Source organism: Triticum aestivum, chromosome 3A (genome assembly GCF_018294505.1).
Source record: "Triticum aestivum cultivar Chinese Spring chromosome 3A, IWGSC CS RefSeq v2.1, whole genome shotgun sequence".
In the NCBI taxonomy this organism is placed as follows: domain Eukaryota; kingdom Viridiplantae; phylum Streptophyta; class Magnoliopsida; order Poales; family Poaceae; genus Triticum; species Triticum aestivum.
In genome coordinates, this window is record NC_057800.1 from 394,907,077 (window position 1) to 394,921,616 (window position 14,540).

The window sequence follows — 14,540 nt, forward strand, 5'->3', positions numbered from 1 at the left end:
GCGGTGAGGAGGCCGCGCAGCAAGAAGAAGGGTCGGCGGCGAGGAGGCGGCGCTGCAAGAAGAAGGGTCGCTGGCGAGGAGGCAGCGCTGCAAGAAGAAGGGTAGCCGGCGAGAAGGTGGCACTACAAGAAGAAGGGTCACCGGCGAGGAGGCTGAGCTGCCAGTAAGCAGCAGTGAAGGTTTGAACTTGGAAAGCAAGGAGGAACAGTGGAAATGTGGCTTTTGGTGGGAGGGAGGGGGCGAGGAGATAGATATTTCCGTGATGGCAGAATAATTTCGCTCGGTGCCTCAAGAAACTGGCGTGCAAGTGTGGTTCAAGCGTGGGCGGTGGACTATAGACGACGAAACTTCCTGCGTAAGCCAGACAAGATGGTGCGCCAAGATATTTTATAATGCATCACACACGATTCTTTCTTGTAAACTGTTTGTGGTATACCTGATTTTTTTCATTATGTTTTGAAAGACAAAATGGTGTTACGAAGGGAAAGGATGGTGTTTGAATTGCTAGAACATTTATGTACACTGAGCATGCAACTACATGAGTGTCGTGTTTAAATTTGGAATTATTCCGGGTTTGTATGACATTTTTATGCATTAATTGAGTTTCTAGGCATTTAATGTGCATAATTAAAATTTGAACTACAAGCAGATGCTCCAGTGCACCAAAGTTTGTTGAAAAATCACATGTGTGTCTTTGGGTGAATTTATAGGTCCCATGCAAGAAATGGGAATGAAATTCAAACATCTAAGCGTCGTGGCTTGACCGGGAACATTGAGAAACTTGGTTTTTAAATTCTTGGAAATACAAAACTCACCTGAAAATCATGAAACTTGGCATGGCGTCATTTCATGGCACCAACATGCTGTGGTAAAAAAATTGGTCGCATTTGGACAAGTTTTGGTATAAGCTTCTTGCAAACTGGAGCTTCTCTCGAGAAGACTCATGGTTCCCGAGGGGGGACGTTTCACCTTTGTGTGCAAAACGATATACGCTGCCTCCCCCTTGAATTTTTACAAAGGCAACATAGAACTATATCAGTGATGTGTTAAAATTTGGAATTATTCCGGGTTCGTTTGGACTTTTTTATACATTAATTGAATTTCTGGTCATTTAATGTGCATAATTCAAATTTGAACTACAAGCACATGCTCCAGTGCACCAAAGTTGGTTAAAAAATCACATGTGTGCCCTTGGGTGAATTCCTAGGTCCCATGCAAGAAATGGGAATGAAATTCAAACATCTGGGCGTCGTGGCTCAGCCGGAAATATTGAGCAACTTGGTTTTTTAATTCATGTAAATCAAAAACATGCCTGAAAATCATGAAACTTGGCATGGTGTCATGACATGGCATCAACATGTTGTGGTAAAGTTTTTGGCCGAATTGGGACAAGCTTTGGTATAAGCTTCTTGCAAACCGGAGCTTCTCTCAAGAAGGCTCATGGTTCCGAGAGGGAACGTGTCACCTCTGTGTGCGAAACTACGTACACTGCCTTCTCCCGCCTTAATTTTTACACATGCAGATTCGACCAAATAGAAGTATCATGCTAAATTTTGGAATTATTTCGGGTTCGTTTGGCCTTTTTTATACATTAATTGAATTTCTTTGCATTTAATGTGCATAATTCAAATTTGAACTACAAGCACATGCTCTAGTGCACCAAAGTTGGTTGAAGAATCATATGTGTGTCCTTGGGTGAATTTGTAGGTCCCGTGCAAGAAATGGGAATGGAATTCAAACATCTGGGCGTCGTGCCTCGACCGGAAATATTGAGAAACTTGGTTTTTTAATTCCTGTAAATCCAGAACATGCCTGAAAATCATGAAACTTGGCATGGTGTCATGACATGACACCAACATGCCGTGGTAATTGTTTATGCCGAATTGGGACAAGCTTTGGAATAAGGTTCTTGCAAATCAGAGCTTCTCTCAAGAAGGCTCATGGTTCCGAGAGGGAACGTGTCACCTCCGTGTGCGAAATGACATACACTGCCTTCTCCCGCCTTGATTTTTACACACAGGCAGCTGTTGGATCACGGGTTCCAGCAAAACCCTCAAGGTTCGAACACTAGGTGCACGCGAAGATCTCCCCATACCGATCCACGTCCTAACTTCGGTAAGATCTCAAGGGCTAACTCTACGAACTCGCAACACAAAGGACACAAGATTTATACTGGTTCGGGCCACCGTTGTGGTGTAATACCCTACTCCAGTGTGATGTGATGGATTGCCTCTTGGGCTGAGGATGAATAGTACAAGGGGAAGAACAACCTCCTGAGGCGAGGTGCTCTTGTGCTTGATGGGTGAGAGGATGAGCTGAATGAGTTCTAGCCTAGTTGGATCCCTCCTACTGTGGTGGCTAATCCTATTTATAGAGGCCCTGGTCCTCTCCCCAAATATTGAGCGGGAAGGGAGGTAACAACGGCCAATTCGAAAGGGGACAACTAGTTCAGCTTATCCTGACAAAAGTAGTCTTTGCCTGGCAAAGGCTCTGGTGGTGACGCCGTCTTGGGATCCATGTTGACCTCCGTCTTGCCGTCCTGCTAGTCTTGGTCTCATTGCACTGATATGGAAACCTTTGCTTGACGCCTCGGTACTCCACGCCTGCACTTGCTTCCTTAGCACCAAAGAGGAAACAAGGACACTGTGCGCGCTGGCGCCCGCCTGGCGCCCGCCTGACGCCCGCCTGATCTCGTTCGTCATGGCTCACGTCATCGGAACCTCGCGAGGTTTGCCTGGCCTTGATCTCTCCGCCCCTCGCGATCCATCCTGGTGAGGCCGCTCCTGAGGAGGTCTTGTGTCGTCCACCTTGCGAGGCTTGGCCCCTCGCGAGGGTCTTGAGTCCTTACTGGTGAAGATCGACCGTACTGGCCCACTCGCAGACCCATGCCGTGGGCCGCAGGCATGCAAGTCTGGTGGCGGTAGTGGAGGGAGACCGGTGTTTCCCCGAGGATGATCCTTACAAGGCTGATCCCTCTAGGCACTCGCGCGAGGCTGATCCTGCCAGTGGTCCTCACGAGGCCGGTCGTGCCACTCCTGGCGCAGGCCACGGTTATCCCAGCGTCCGCCACCACATCCTCCTCCTCAGCCATAGCCCTAGTCGTTGCGCTCGGGGCATCGACCGAAGCGTCCTTCTCGAATGGCTCTGAGCTCTTGACAATCACTGGTGTTGTGGCTATGCAGGTTATGGAAGGCGCAGAATGGCCGGCTGTTCTTGGATGACTTGGGCTGGTCCCTGCCGCGCTTTCTGTCCGGCTCCGCCACGAGCACGGCTGCTCCCTTGCGCTTCACGTCTTTGGCCTTGGCTTTCTTCTCCTCCGGGTCCGCAGCTGGGAGCTCGAGGAGGGAGAGACGCCCCTCCTGAGCTCTTGCGCACTTGGTCGCCAGGTTGATCAGCTCCAGAGACGTGCACAACTCCTTGTGTAAGGCGAGCTCCTCCTTCATCTTGATGTCGCAGACGCCATCGGAGAATGCGGAGATGATGGCCTCGTCCGTCACCTTGGGGATCTTGAGACGAACATCATTGAAGCGCTGGATGTACATCTGGAGGGTCTCTCCTGGTTGTTGCTTGATGCGGCATAGGTCACCCGCAGCCGGTGGGCGGTCGCGAGTGCCCTGGAAGTTGGCGACGAAACGGTCGCGCATCTCGTTCCAGGGGGAGATCGAGCCTGGAGGCAGGTTCAGGAGCCAGGAGCAGGCACCATCCTTGAGAGCCATGGGGAACCAATTCGCCATGACTTTCTCGTCGCCGTTGGCCGCCTCGATGTTCAGCTCGTAGAGCTGCAGGAACTCTGCAGGGTCAGGGGTGCCCTCATAGCGAGGAGGCAGATCCGGCTTGAACGTTCCCGGCCAAGCGACGCTACGCAACTCAGGGGTGAAGGCGCGGTAGCCTGCCGTGGTCACCGGGACTCTGCGCTGGTGGAGAACTTGTCCTTGATGGGGTCCGCGCACCACCGCCGCAGGCGGCACGCGGTCTTGCCGGGGTGGCACAGGGAGTGCAGGGGCATCTTCTCGTGGCCGAGGGACTTCTTGGCAGCTTCTTTCTTCTTGCACGGGCGCCGGACGTGGCACGTCGCGCCGCGGGGCCACGCTCCTGGGCGCCAAGACTCCGTCTTGGGGCAGAGGTGGTGGGGGCGTTCCATGGGCCACGCCGCCCGTGGCTGGCGGAGGGCGAAGCAGTGAGAGAGACGATGCAGGGAAGCCCCCCTGCGGTGCTGACAAGCTTGGCGATGCGGTCGAGCCAGTCCTCATAGAGGTCGTCGACTAGGCGGTAGCGCAGGAGCTCGCGTGCCATGCACAGAGGGGCCTGCGCGTCCATGGGAGCGTGACGAGCATGGGATGACGAGTCGGCCGGGGTCAGCGATGGAGTGGCGATGCGGCCGTCCTGATGCACCGAGGGGTGCAGCGAGGATGCTTGCTGCTTGTTCCCCACCGGGCCGGTGGCAGCGTTGGCGGCAGGCGACGGAGAACGACGGGGTGGCTCGCTGAAGGGAGCCGTCCGAGCAATGCAGGCTGCGAGGGCAGCCCGGCGCTTAGCGCGAGCATGGCGAGCATCCGCCATGGAGACAATGGAGCAACGTGACGCGAAGCGATGGAAGGGAAGCTTCGGCGCACCCCATACCGAGCGCGCCAAATGTCGGATCACGGGTTCCGGCAAAACCCTCAAGGTTCGAACATTGGGGTGCGCGCGAAGACCTCCCCCTACCGATCCATGTCCTAACTTCGCTAAGATCTCAAGGGCTAACTATACGAACTCGCAACACAAAGGACACAAGATTTATACTGGTCCGGGCCTCCGTTGTGGTGTAATACCCTACTCCAGTGTGGTGTGGTGGATTGCCTGTTGGGCTGAGGATGAACAGTACAAGGGGAAGAACAGCCTCCTGAGGCGAGGTGTTCTTGTGCTTGATGGGTGAGAGGATGAGCTGAATGAGTTCCAGCCTAGTTGGATCCCTCCTACTGTGGTGGCTAATCCTTTTTATAGAGGCCCTGGTCCTCTCCCCAAATATTGAGTGGGAAGGGAGCCAACAACGGCCAATTCGAAAGGGGACAGCTAGTACAACTTATCATGACAAAAGTAGTCTTCGCCTGCCAAAGGCTCTGGTGGTGACGCCGTCTTGGGCTCCATGCTGACCTCCATCTTGCCGTCCTGCTGGTCTTGGTCTCATTGCACTAATATGGAAACCTTTGCTTGACGCCTCGGTACTCTGCGCCTGCACTTTCTTCCTTAGCACCAAAGAGGAAACAAGGACACTGTGCGCGCTGGCGCCCCGCCTGACGCCCGACTAATCTTGATCGTCATGGATCACCTCATCGGAACCTCGCGAAGTTTGCCTGGCCTTTATCTCTCTGCCCTCGCGAGCCAGCCTGGTGAGGCCACTACTGAGGAGGTCTTGTGTCGTCCGCCTCGCGAGGCTTGGCCCCTCGCGAGGGTCTTGAGTCCTTGCTGGTGAAGATCGGCCGTACGGACCCACTCGCAGAGCCACGCCGTGGGCTGTAGGCAGGCAAGTTTGGGGACCCCCGTTCCTAGAACACCGACAGTAGCCCCCGGGCCCAAGGCGCGCTCAGGCTCGGCTTCAAGGCGAAGCCAAAGGTAAAGTGCGGAGCGCCGCGGATCCCAATAGCATGCGGCCTTGGTCAACGCGTGGCGGTTGATTGGACATGGGCGACTCCGCTTCCCCATGCTGCCTCGGCAACTGTCTGACTATCAAAAGGCTAGTGCGGACAGCGCTTGCCTTCACTGCTTCCTTTCGCCTTGCTCAAATCCCCTTCTTGCTCCTTGCTTCTGAAATCTCCAGATCTACTCCCATCCTTTCCTACATCAGCGACCAATGGTGCCCCGGAGGGTCAAGCCCGCCTGATCGCCGGCTTGGTACGAGCCGGCTCTTGACGCACCCAACGTCTCGGAGAAGAACCTCGCCGCCACGCGCTTGCTGACGGCGGGGGAAAGTAATGAGAAGGGGAAGACTGGACTCTGGGTCGGCTCCGACGTGTCGGAGCCCGAGGGAAGCACCTTCTTCCCCTTCTTCACGAGCAGCATTGCTGCAGGGCTGGTCCCTCCCTTCTCTGACTTCTTTTACGAGGTCCTTGATTACTACGGGCTGCAGGCGCTGCATCTTCATCCCAACTCTATCCTTCTCTTGTCGATCCTCGCCTACTACTGCGAGGCGTACCTCGGCGTGATGCCGTCTGTGGCCCTTTGCCCCACTTCTTCTTCCTCCATGCCAAGGAGGGTCACGCCTCCGGGTGTGTCAATTTCATCGCGGCCGGCAAGGCCAACTCGATCTCGAAGACAGGGAAGAAAGCCAAAGGCTTCCGGAGCAAGTGGGCCATGATGGATGCTAAATGCATCCACCCACGCTTGACACTGCCGACGGAGATGCCGCAGTCCGACAAGGGGTAGTCCTGAGCGAAGCTCACCGACGAGCGGGCGACGTTGGTGCTGGAGCAGATGAAGTCCGACCTGAAGCAGGGCAACACGAAGGCGGCGAAAATTACAGGGGCCATGCTCCCGAGGGAATTCCTGATGCTGCACGTGGCCCCGCTTCAAGCCCACACGCGCCCCTTGTGGGATCTTGGGGATGAAGAGGACAGGGTTCGCTTGAGCCCGAAGGCCTTGTCCGGCGAGGGGCTGGTCACAGTTCTCCGCCTCCTAGTTGGGGACGACCAAGAGTACCCGCTGAATGTCTTCACTCCCTTGTTCTGCCACAAGGACTGGGCACTCGTCGTGGCCTCCAGGCCAACCTTTGACGGGCGTGGACTAGTGCTGCCGGCGCTCACCGGGGCCCCTACGGCGCCGACACCGGTGGAGCTGTCTTCTGGTGAATCCCGCGGGGAGGAGGAGGAGGAAGACTCGGAGGTCACCCCTAAAGGGATGGGGGAAACCTCCCCCTTGAGCAAAGCTGACATCCTCCGCACCCCTCCTAACGACGACAAGGTCGACGCCTGCTTGGAGGGGGGAGAGCCGCCCGTCACCTCGACGAGGGACCGATCGACATTGATCTCCCGGGACGCTGCTTCTGCTCCGATGCCGCCTGGAGCTGCTTCTGGCCCAACCGCCGCTCTTGCTTCTGCTTCCGGAGCTGGCGCGCCCATGCCTCAGGTTGTGAAGCTCTCCGGCTTCAAGATCAAAAAGCGGAGGGTGGAATACACTGCTGTGGACCAGTAAGTGCTTGAGCTTCATCTTGTTCTTGCTTATACTGCTGCCTCCTGACGTTTGTCCTTGTTTTTGTTGTTGGTGCATGTTTCCGACTCTTTTCCCTGTTGTGTAATCAGGCTAATGCCTCCGGCAAAGAGGAGAAGGGAGAGCGAGGTGGTGCTGCTTGAGTCCAGGTTGCCTCCTGCGACCGCGCCCCTCTCCATGAGCAAAGGTGGGGACACTGCTCGTGCTTCTCCAGCCCGATCATCCTCGTGAGGCTGGGTGGAGCATCCTCGGTAGGAGTCAGCCCCCGAAGTGCCGCTGACTCAGGAGGTGCCAGTGTCTGCCTCGGGTGCTGAGATCCAAGAGGCTCAGGAGCTTCCTGCCTCTTAGGCCATGGTGATGGCGACGCCTCTTCCTCCTTCTGCGCCATTACTCCCAGGTTCTTCTGCCTCCTCTGCTGTCTTGGAGCGTGCCCTTTTAGAGATGACTCAGCTGCGGGAAGATCTCCTGGGTGCGGATCCGCGCCTGGTAGCCAGGCGACTGGAGCTAGCCTCTAGCTCGCTTCAGTCTGAAGCAGCAGTCCGAGCGGCGTTGAGCCAGGCCGCGACGACCTTCGAGAAGGAGAAGCGGACCGTCGCTCAAGCTGTGGCTGATCGCGAGGCGGCGCTGAAGGACGCCAAAGCTGCCCACGACCGCTATCGGGCGCTGGAGGATGAGCTAAAGAGTCTGCGTGATGAGCGCACAGCAGAAGCTCGCACCCGCCAGGCGAAGGAGGAGGAGATGAGGGCCCGGGAGGATGCCATCAAGAACCGTGACACCGAGTTGGGGGAGTTGGCGAAGGCGCATGCCACTGAACGCGGCCGGCTGGAGGAGCTGGAGCGGAAGGTGGAGGCGAAGGGGGTCGATCTTGACGCCAAGGCGAAGGTTCTGCACAAGGACCGCGCGGCTTCTTGAGAAGAGGTCTTGCGAGGCCCTGAAGTCACTCTATGAGAAGGGCTTGGAGAAGCCGCTGGCCACCAATGAGGACGGCCCCGCCTAGTTGCTTCCCTACTTGGTCGAGGCGCTTGAGGAGGTCGTGTGCGTCATCGGCCCCATGGCGGAGGCAGAGGCTCGTGTCCTTTCTTCAGCCGCGCTGACGCGCGTCTTCAGCCACCTCCATCTTCGTGATCCAGCTGCCTGGCTTGACGAGCTGCTGGAACCTGTGGACGAGGAGCGTTGTGCGGCTACCGCCGCCGCCGTGAAGGGTCAGGTGGAAGCCCTGTTGGAGAAGTTCGACGTGTTTGCCCCCGCGCCTTCGACCGGTGGTGCAGGTGAAGGTGACGCCACCCAGGAGGGAGCACCTCTTGCAGGTGCTGGCGGTATCGAGGGATGACTGGCTTGCGGCTCCTTTCCTGTTGAAACTCCTGCAGCATGTAGTGTGCCTCATGGAGGCGTTTAAACTTGTGTTTGGTATTCAGAGAACAATATGTCTTGTAATATTTGCTTTGAGATTTTGCGATTTTCTTCCTATTTGCTTTATGTTCTACGTCGGTAGAGCCCGACCCCGCGCATACATCCACTGCTGTTGGGCCGACCGGAGACCAGGACGGGCCAAGGAGTGAGGGGCTACGTGGTCAGTTAGCCTCCTGAGTCGCGATGCTCAGGAGTCCCCCTTGACGCGCAAACAACTTTTTGAAAGTAGATGCAATGGTAGGTCTTGTGTTCTACGTCGGTAGAGCCCGGCCCCGCCCATACCTCAACTGCCGTTGGACCGACCGGAGACCAGGACGGACCCAAGGAGTGAGGGGCTACATGACCAGTTAGGCTCCTGAGTCGCGATGCTCATGAGTCCCCCTTGACGTTCAAATGACCTTCATACCTTAGCTCCGCTTGGGAGGGCGCGTGACGAACAGGTCTGAGGGACCTAGCGGGGTGGCGTATGCTTGTGCGTGACCCGAGCGGAGCCCCCGTGCCCAGCCCCCTCGCACGGCTCTCTCGAGGGGAGGCATTGCGTTGAGGCCAAACACCGATCATGGAGGCTCCCTGAGGTTGATACGGCCGTGAGGCCGCCCTCAGTTGTTTATCACCAGGACGGACCATGGCGCTTCCACACTTGCACGGGCATATCCGCTCCTCGGCAGTGTCGACTGACATCACGGAGCATGGTGCTTCCACTGGTACGTGGGAGGGGACTCTCTACTGCGGAGAGCCCCCGGGGCGTGTACAACCCCGCCCCGACACGTGGCTTGCATGGCGGGGCTAGAGAAGTTGTGTCTGGGCACTCGTGAGCCAGCGCGAGACTCACGAGGCCCTATCTCAAGGCGGGTTGCACCTGGTCTTGATTCTTGTTCGCTGTCTTGGTCCTGCGAGGTGGTCAGACAACCTGCGCCGAACGAATCTCCTGAGGTTATCGCGTGAGCAAGCCAAGCACCAACGGCCCCAGGAGGTGACATTAACGGGGCCGGCCCGCCAGACAGAGCCCAGCCCTTGGTGAGGGAGTCCTGGATTAGGGGGTGTTCGGATAGCCGGACTATACCTTCAGCCGGACTCCTGGACTATGAAGATACAAGATTGAAGACTTCATCCCGTGTCCGGAAGGGACTTTCCTTGGCGTGGAAGGCAAGCTTGGCGATACGGATATGCAGATCTCCTACCATTGTAACCGACTTTGTGTAACCCTAACCCTCTCTGGTGTCTATATAAACCAGAGGGTTTTAGTCCGTAGGACAACATACACAACAACAATCATACCATAGGCTAGCTTCTAGGGTTTAGCCTCTCCGATCTCGTGGTAGATCTACTCTTGTACTACACATATCATCAATATTAATCAAGCAGGACGTAGGGTTTTACCTCCATCGAGAGGGCCCGAACCTGGGTAAAACTTCGTGTCCCTTGCCTCCTGTTACCATCCGGCCTAGACGCACAGTTCGGGACCCCCTACCCGAGATCCGCCAGTTTTGACACCGACACTTGGATTTATCGGCGCTGCAGGGACGGGCCCAAGCACAGACGCCGTGCCTAACCCTCTCACACGAAGGGTCCTGAAGAAAGACGACCAGCGCGTGGCTCCCGCAATGAGAAAAAATCAAGCAGGTGATAGTCATAGATAGATTAAGCATGAAAGGCAACCTAGCTCAGGTAAATACATAAACGATATGCGCCATTGGGTCTGCCCGAGCAGCTTGGGGATGATGCATCTCGAGGGGCGCCCCCAGCAAGGTAAGCTAAAGACATAAACAAGAAAGGATACATGCCACAGGGACGGACCCACACGGACTGGGAATAATGCAGCCCCCTGGGCGCTCCCAGCTAAATGAACTTGGAAAATATCACCTGGTTCCGTTGATGAAGGGGTGTTGAGGCAGTTGAAGGTACGCGGCGAAGGGGTTGCCCCTCACAAGCCACTGGGCCCAGAACCTCGGGAGGCTCTGGGGGTCCTGGTGGTTCCTTGAGGACCGTCGCCATCTCCGCCAGGACTGCGTGGTGCCTGGCCTCCTGACCCATCATTGACGCTCCGCAGGTTGTGCTAGAAGGCAACAGCCACGCTCGGCAAGCCAAACGGCATGCGAACATAGCTGTGAGGTGGACCTTCACAATGCCCAACACGCAAAGGCCAGAAGCGCTCCTGAGATGCGGCTCGGTTGAGCCCTGGTATGTCGATGCAGACGCGCAGCTCACCACCCTCGCCTGGGTGGAGAGCAGCGGTAGGTGGGCGGCGGTCATCGCGTATTGCTCTTGCTTCCTGAAGCTCCTGAGATATCTTGGTGATGAACTCCTGTGCGCTGGGCGCTCCTTGCCCAGTGTCCTCCTGAGGGAGACGTGCCGCGAAACACGCCTCCAAGTGGTGCCCGAGCGCCTCCCTCTTGACGTTGGCAAGGTCTAAGGCCCTCCAGAATAGAGCCCTTGAGCCCTGCCCGAGGAGGGCGCCGGGCGCACCTTGCTATGCGACAGAGGGAGGCGTCCCAGGTGCGGGCGCTGATCCTGACGAGGTGCCACTTGCGGCACTGCCCTCCTGAGGTCCGGCATGGAGTTGCTTCTTCTTCTTCTTCTTGGGGACGACCTCTGGAGGGTACTAAGCTGCATTGTTGCCGGGGTCTTCGATTGACGCTGCTTGGAAGGCGCGCTCGAGGGAGCACACCACATCTCTTTCTTCACAAGGGACCGTGATGATGCCGCCGCTTCCTGGAATCTTGAGGACGTTGTAGCCGTGATGCGTCACGGCCATGAACTTGGCCAAGGCCGGATACCCGAGGATGGCATTGTATGGCAGACAAATGTGGGCGACGTCGAAGTCGATGAGCTCGGTGCGGTAGTTGTTGTGTTGTCCGAAGGTGACTGGGGGGCGGACCTGACCGATAGGCGCGGTGGAGTCGTCGGTCACTCCCGAGAAAGGCTTGGTGGGCTGAATCTGATCATACGACACTTGGGGGTTGTCGAATGTGTCGACGGACAGGACATTGAGCCCTGCACTGCCAACGATGAGAGTCTTGGTAACTTGCATTGGGAGGAAGCCGGCGGTAGCCGCACACTTGAGCTGATCTGCCGAGCTGAACGTGATGGCGCACTGGGACCATCTAAGCGGGTGTGTGGCCTGGAGCTTGGGGAGGACTGCATTCACTTCACGAGCCAACTATTTGAAGATACACTGTGAGGCTGGGGCTTGAGCTCCACCCAAGATGCAGGCGATGGCACGCGGCTCCTGGAAACCCCCAGCCCCCTCGTCCTGATGGTGGTCGTCATTCCTTCTCGGTGGTGGCGGTAGTGGAGGGAGACCAGTGTTGCCCTGAGGACGATCCTTACGAGGCAGATCCCTCTAGGCGCCCTCGCGAGGCTGATCCTGCTAGTGGTCCTCACGGGGCCGGTCGCGCCACTCTGGCGCAGGCCACGGTCATCCCAGCGTCCGCCACCATGTCCTCTTCCTCAATTGTAGCCCCGGTTGTTGCACTTCGGGCATCGATCGAAGCGTCCTTCTTGAATGACTCTGAGCTCTTGATAGTCGTTGGTGTTGTGGCTATGCAGGTTGTGGAAGGCGCAGAACGGCCGACTGTTCTTGGATGACTCGGGCTGGTCTCTACCGCGCTTTGTGTCTGGCTCCGCCACAAGCACGACTGCTCCCTTGCGCTTCACGTCTTTGGCCTTGGCTTTCTTCTCCTTCGGGTCCGCAGCCGGGAGCTCGAGGAGGAAGAGGCGCCCCTCCTCAGCTCTTGCGCACTTGGTCACCAGGTTGAACAGCTCCAGAGACGTGCACAACTCCTCCTAGATGGCGAGCTCCTCCTTCATCTTGACGTCGCGGATGCCATCGGAGAACGCGGAGATGATGGCCTCGTCCGTCACCTTGGGGATCTTGAGACGAACATTGTTGAAGCGCTGGATGTACTTCTGGAGGGTCTCTCCTGGTTGTTGCTTGATGCGGCGTAGGTCACCCGCAACCGGTGGGCGGTTACGAGTGCCCTGGAAGTTGGCGATGAAACGGTCACGCATCTCGTTCCAGGAGGAGATCGAGCCTGGAGGCAGGTTCAGGAGCCAGGAGTGGGCACCATCCTTGAGAGCCATGGGGAACCAATTCGCCATGACTTTTTCGTCGCCGTTGGCCGCCTCGATGCTCAGCTCATAGAGCTGCAGGAACTCCGCGGGGTCGGGGGTGCCCTCATAGCGAGGAGGCAGATCCGGCTTGAACTTGCCCGGCCAAGTGACGCTACGCAGCTCAGGGGTGAAGGCGCGGCAGCCTGCCGTGGTCACCGGGACTCTGCACTGGTGGAGAACTTGTCCTTGATGGGTTCTGCGCACCGCCACCGTAGGCGGCACGCGGCCTTGCCGTAGTGGCACAGGGAGTGCGGGGGCGTTTTCTCGTGGCCGAGGGACTTCTTGGGAGCTTCTTTCTTCTTGTTCGGGCGCCGGACAAGGCAGGTCGCACAGCAGGGCCGCACGCCTGGGCGCCAAGACTCTGTCTTGGGGCAGAGGTGGTGGGGGCGCTCCATGGGCCAAGCCGCCCGCGGCTGGCGGAGGGCGAGGCTGCGAGAGGGACAACGCAGGGGAGCCCCCTGCGGTGCAGACAAGCTCGATGATGTGGTCGTGCCAGTCCCCGTAGAGGTCGTCGACTGGACGGTAGCGCAGGAGCTTGCGCGCCATGCACAGAGCGGCCTGCGCGTCCACGGGAGCGCGACGAGCGTGGGATGACGAGCCGGCCGGGGTCAGTGATGGAGTGGCGATGCGGCAGGACGCACCGAGGGGTGCAGCGAGGATGCTTGCTGCTCTTTCCCCGTCGGGCCGGTAGCAGCGTTGGTGGCAGGCGATGGAGAACGACGGGGTGGCCCACCGACGGGAGCCGTCTGAGCAATGCGGGCTGCGAGGGCAGCCCGGCGCTCAGCGCGAGCGCGGCGAGCGTCCGCCATGGAGACGATGGAGCAACGGGACGCGGAGCGACAGAAGGGAAGCTTCGGCGCACCCCTACCTGGCGCGCCAAATGTTGGATCACGGGTTTTGGCAAAACCCTCAAGGTTCGAACATTGGGGTGCGCGTGAAGACCTACCCCTACCGATCCACGTCCTAACTTCGCTAAGATCTCAAGGGCTAACTCTACGAAGTCGCAACACAAAGGACACAAGATTTACACTGGTTCGGGCCACCGTTGTGGTGTAATACCCTAGTCCAGTGTGGTGTGGTGGATTGCCTCTTGGGCTGAGGATGAACAGTACAAGGGGAAGAACAGCCTCCTGAGGCGAGGTGTTCTTGTTCTTGATGGGTGAGAGGATGAGCTGAATGAGTTACAACCTAGTTAGATCCCTCCTACTGTGGTGGCTAATCCTATTTATAGAGGCCCTGGTCCTCTCCCCAAATATTGAGTGGGAAGGGAGCCAACAATGGCCAATTCAAAAGGGGACAACTAGTACAGCTTATCCTGACAAAAGCAGTCTTCGCCCGCCAAAGGCTCTGGTGGTGACGCCGTCTTGGGCTCCATGGTGACCTTCGTCTTGCCGTCCTGCTGGTCTTGGTCTTGTTGCACTGATATGGAAACCTTTGCTTGACACCTCGGTACTCCGCGCCTAGACTTGCTTCCTTAGCACCAAAGAGGAAACAAGGACACTGTGCGCTGGCACCCGCCTGACGCCCGCCCGATCTCAATCGTCATGGCTCACGTCATCGGAACCTCGCGAGGTTTGCCTGACCTTGATATCTTCGCCCCTCGCGAGCTAGCCTGGTGAGGCTGCTCCTGAGGAGGTCTTGTGTCTACCGCCTCATGAGGCTTGGCCCCTCACGAGGTGTTGAGTCCTTGCGGGTGAAGATCGGCTGTACGGGCCCGCTCATAGAGGCACGCCGTGGGCCGCAGGCAGGCAAGTCTGGGGACCCCCGTTCCTAGAACGCCGATAATAGCTTAGACCAAAATAGGAGTTTCATGCTAAAATTTGGAATTATTCTGG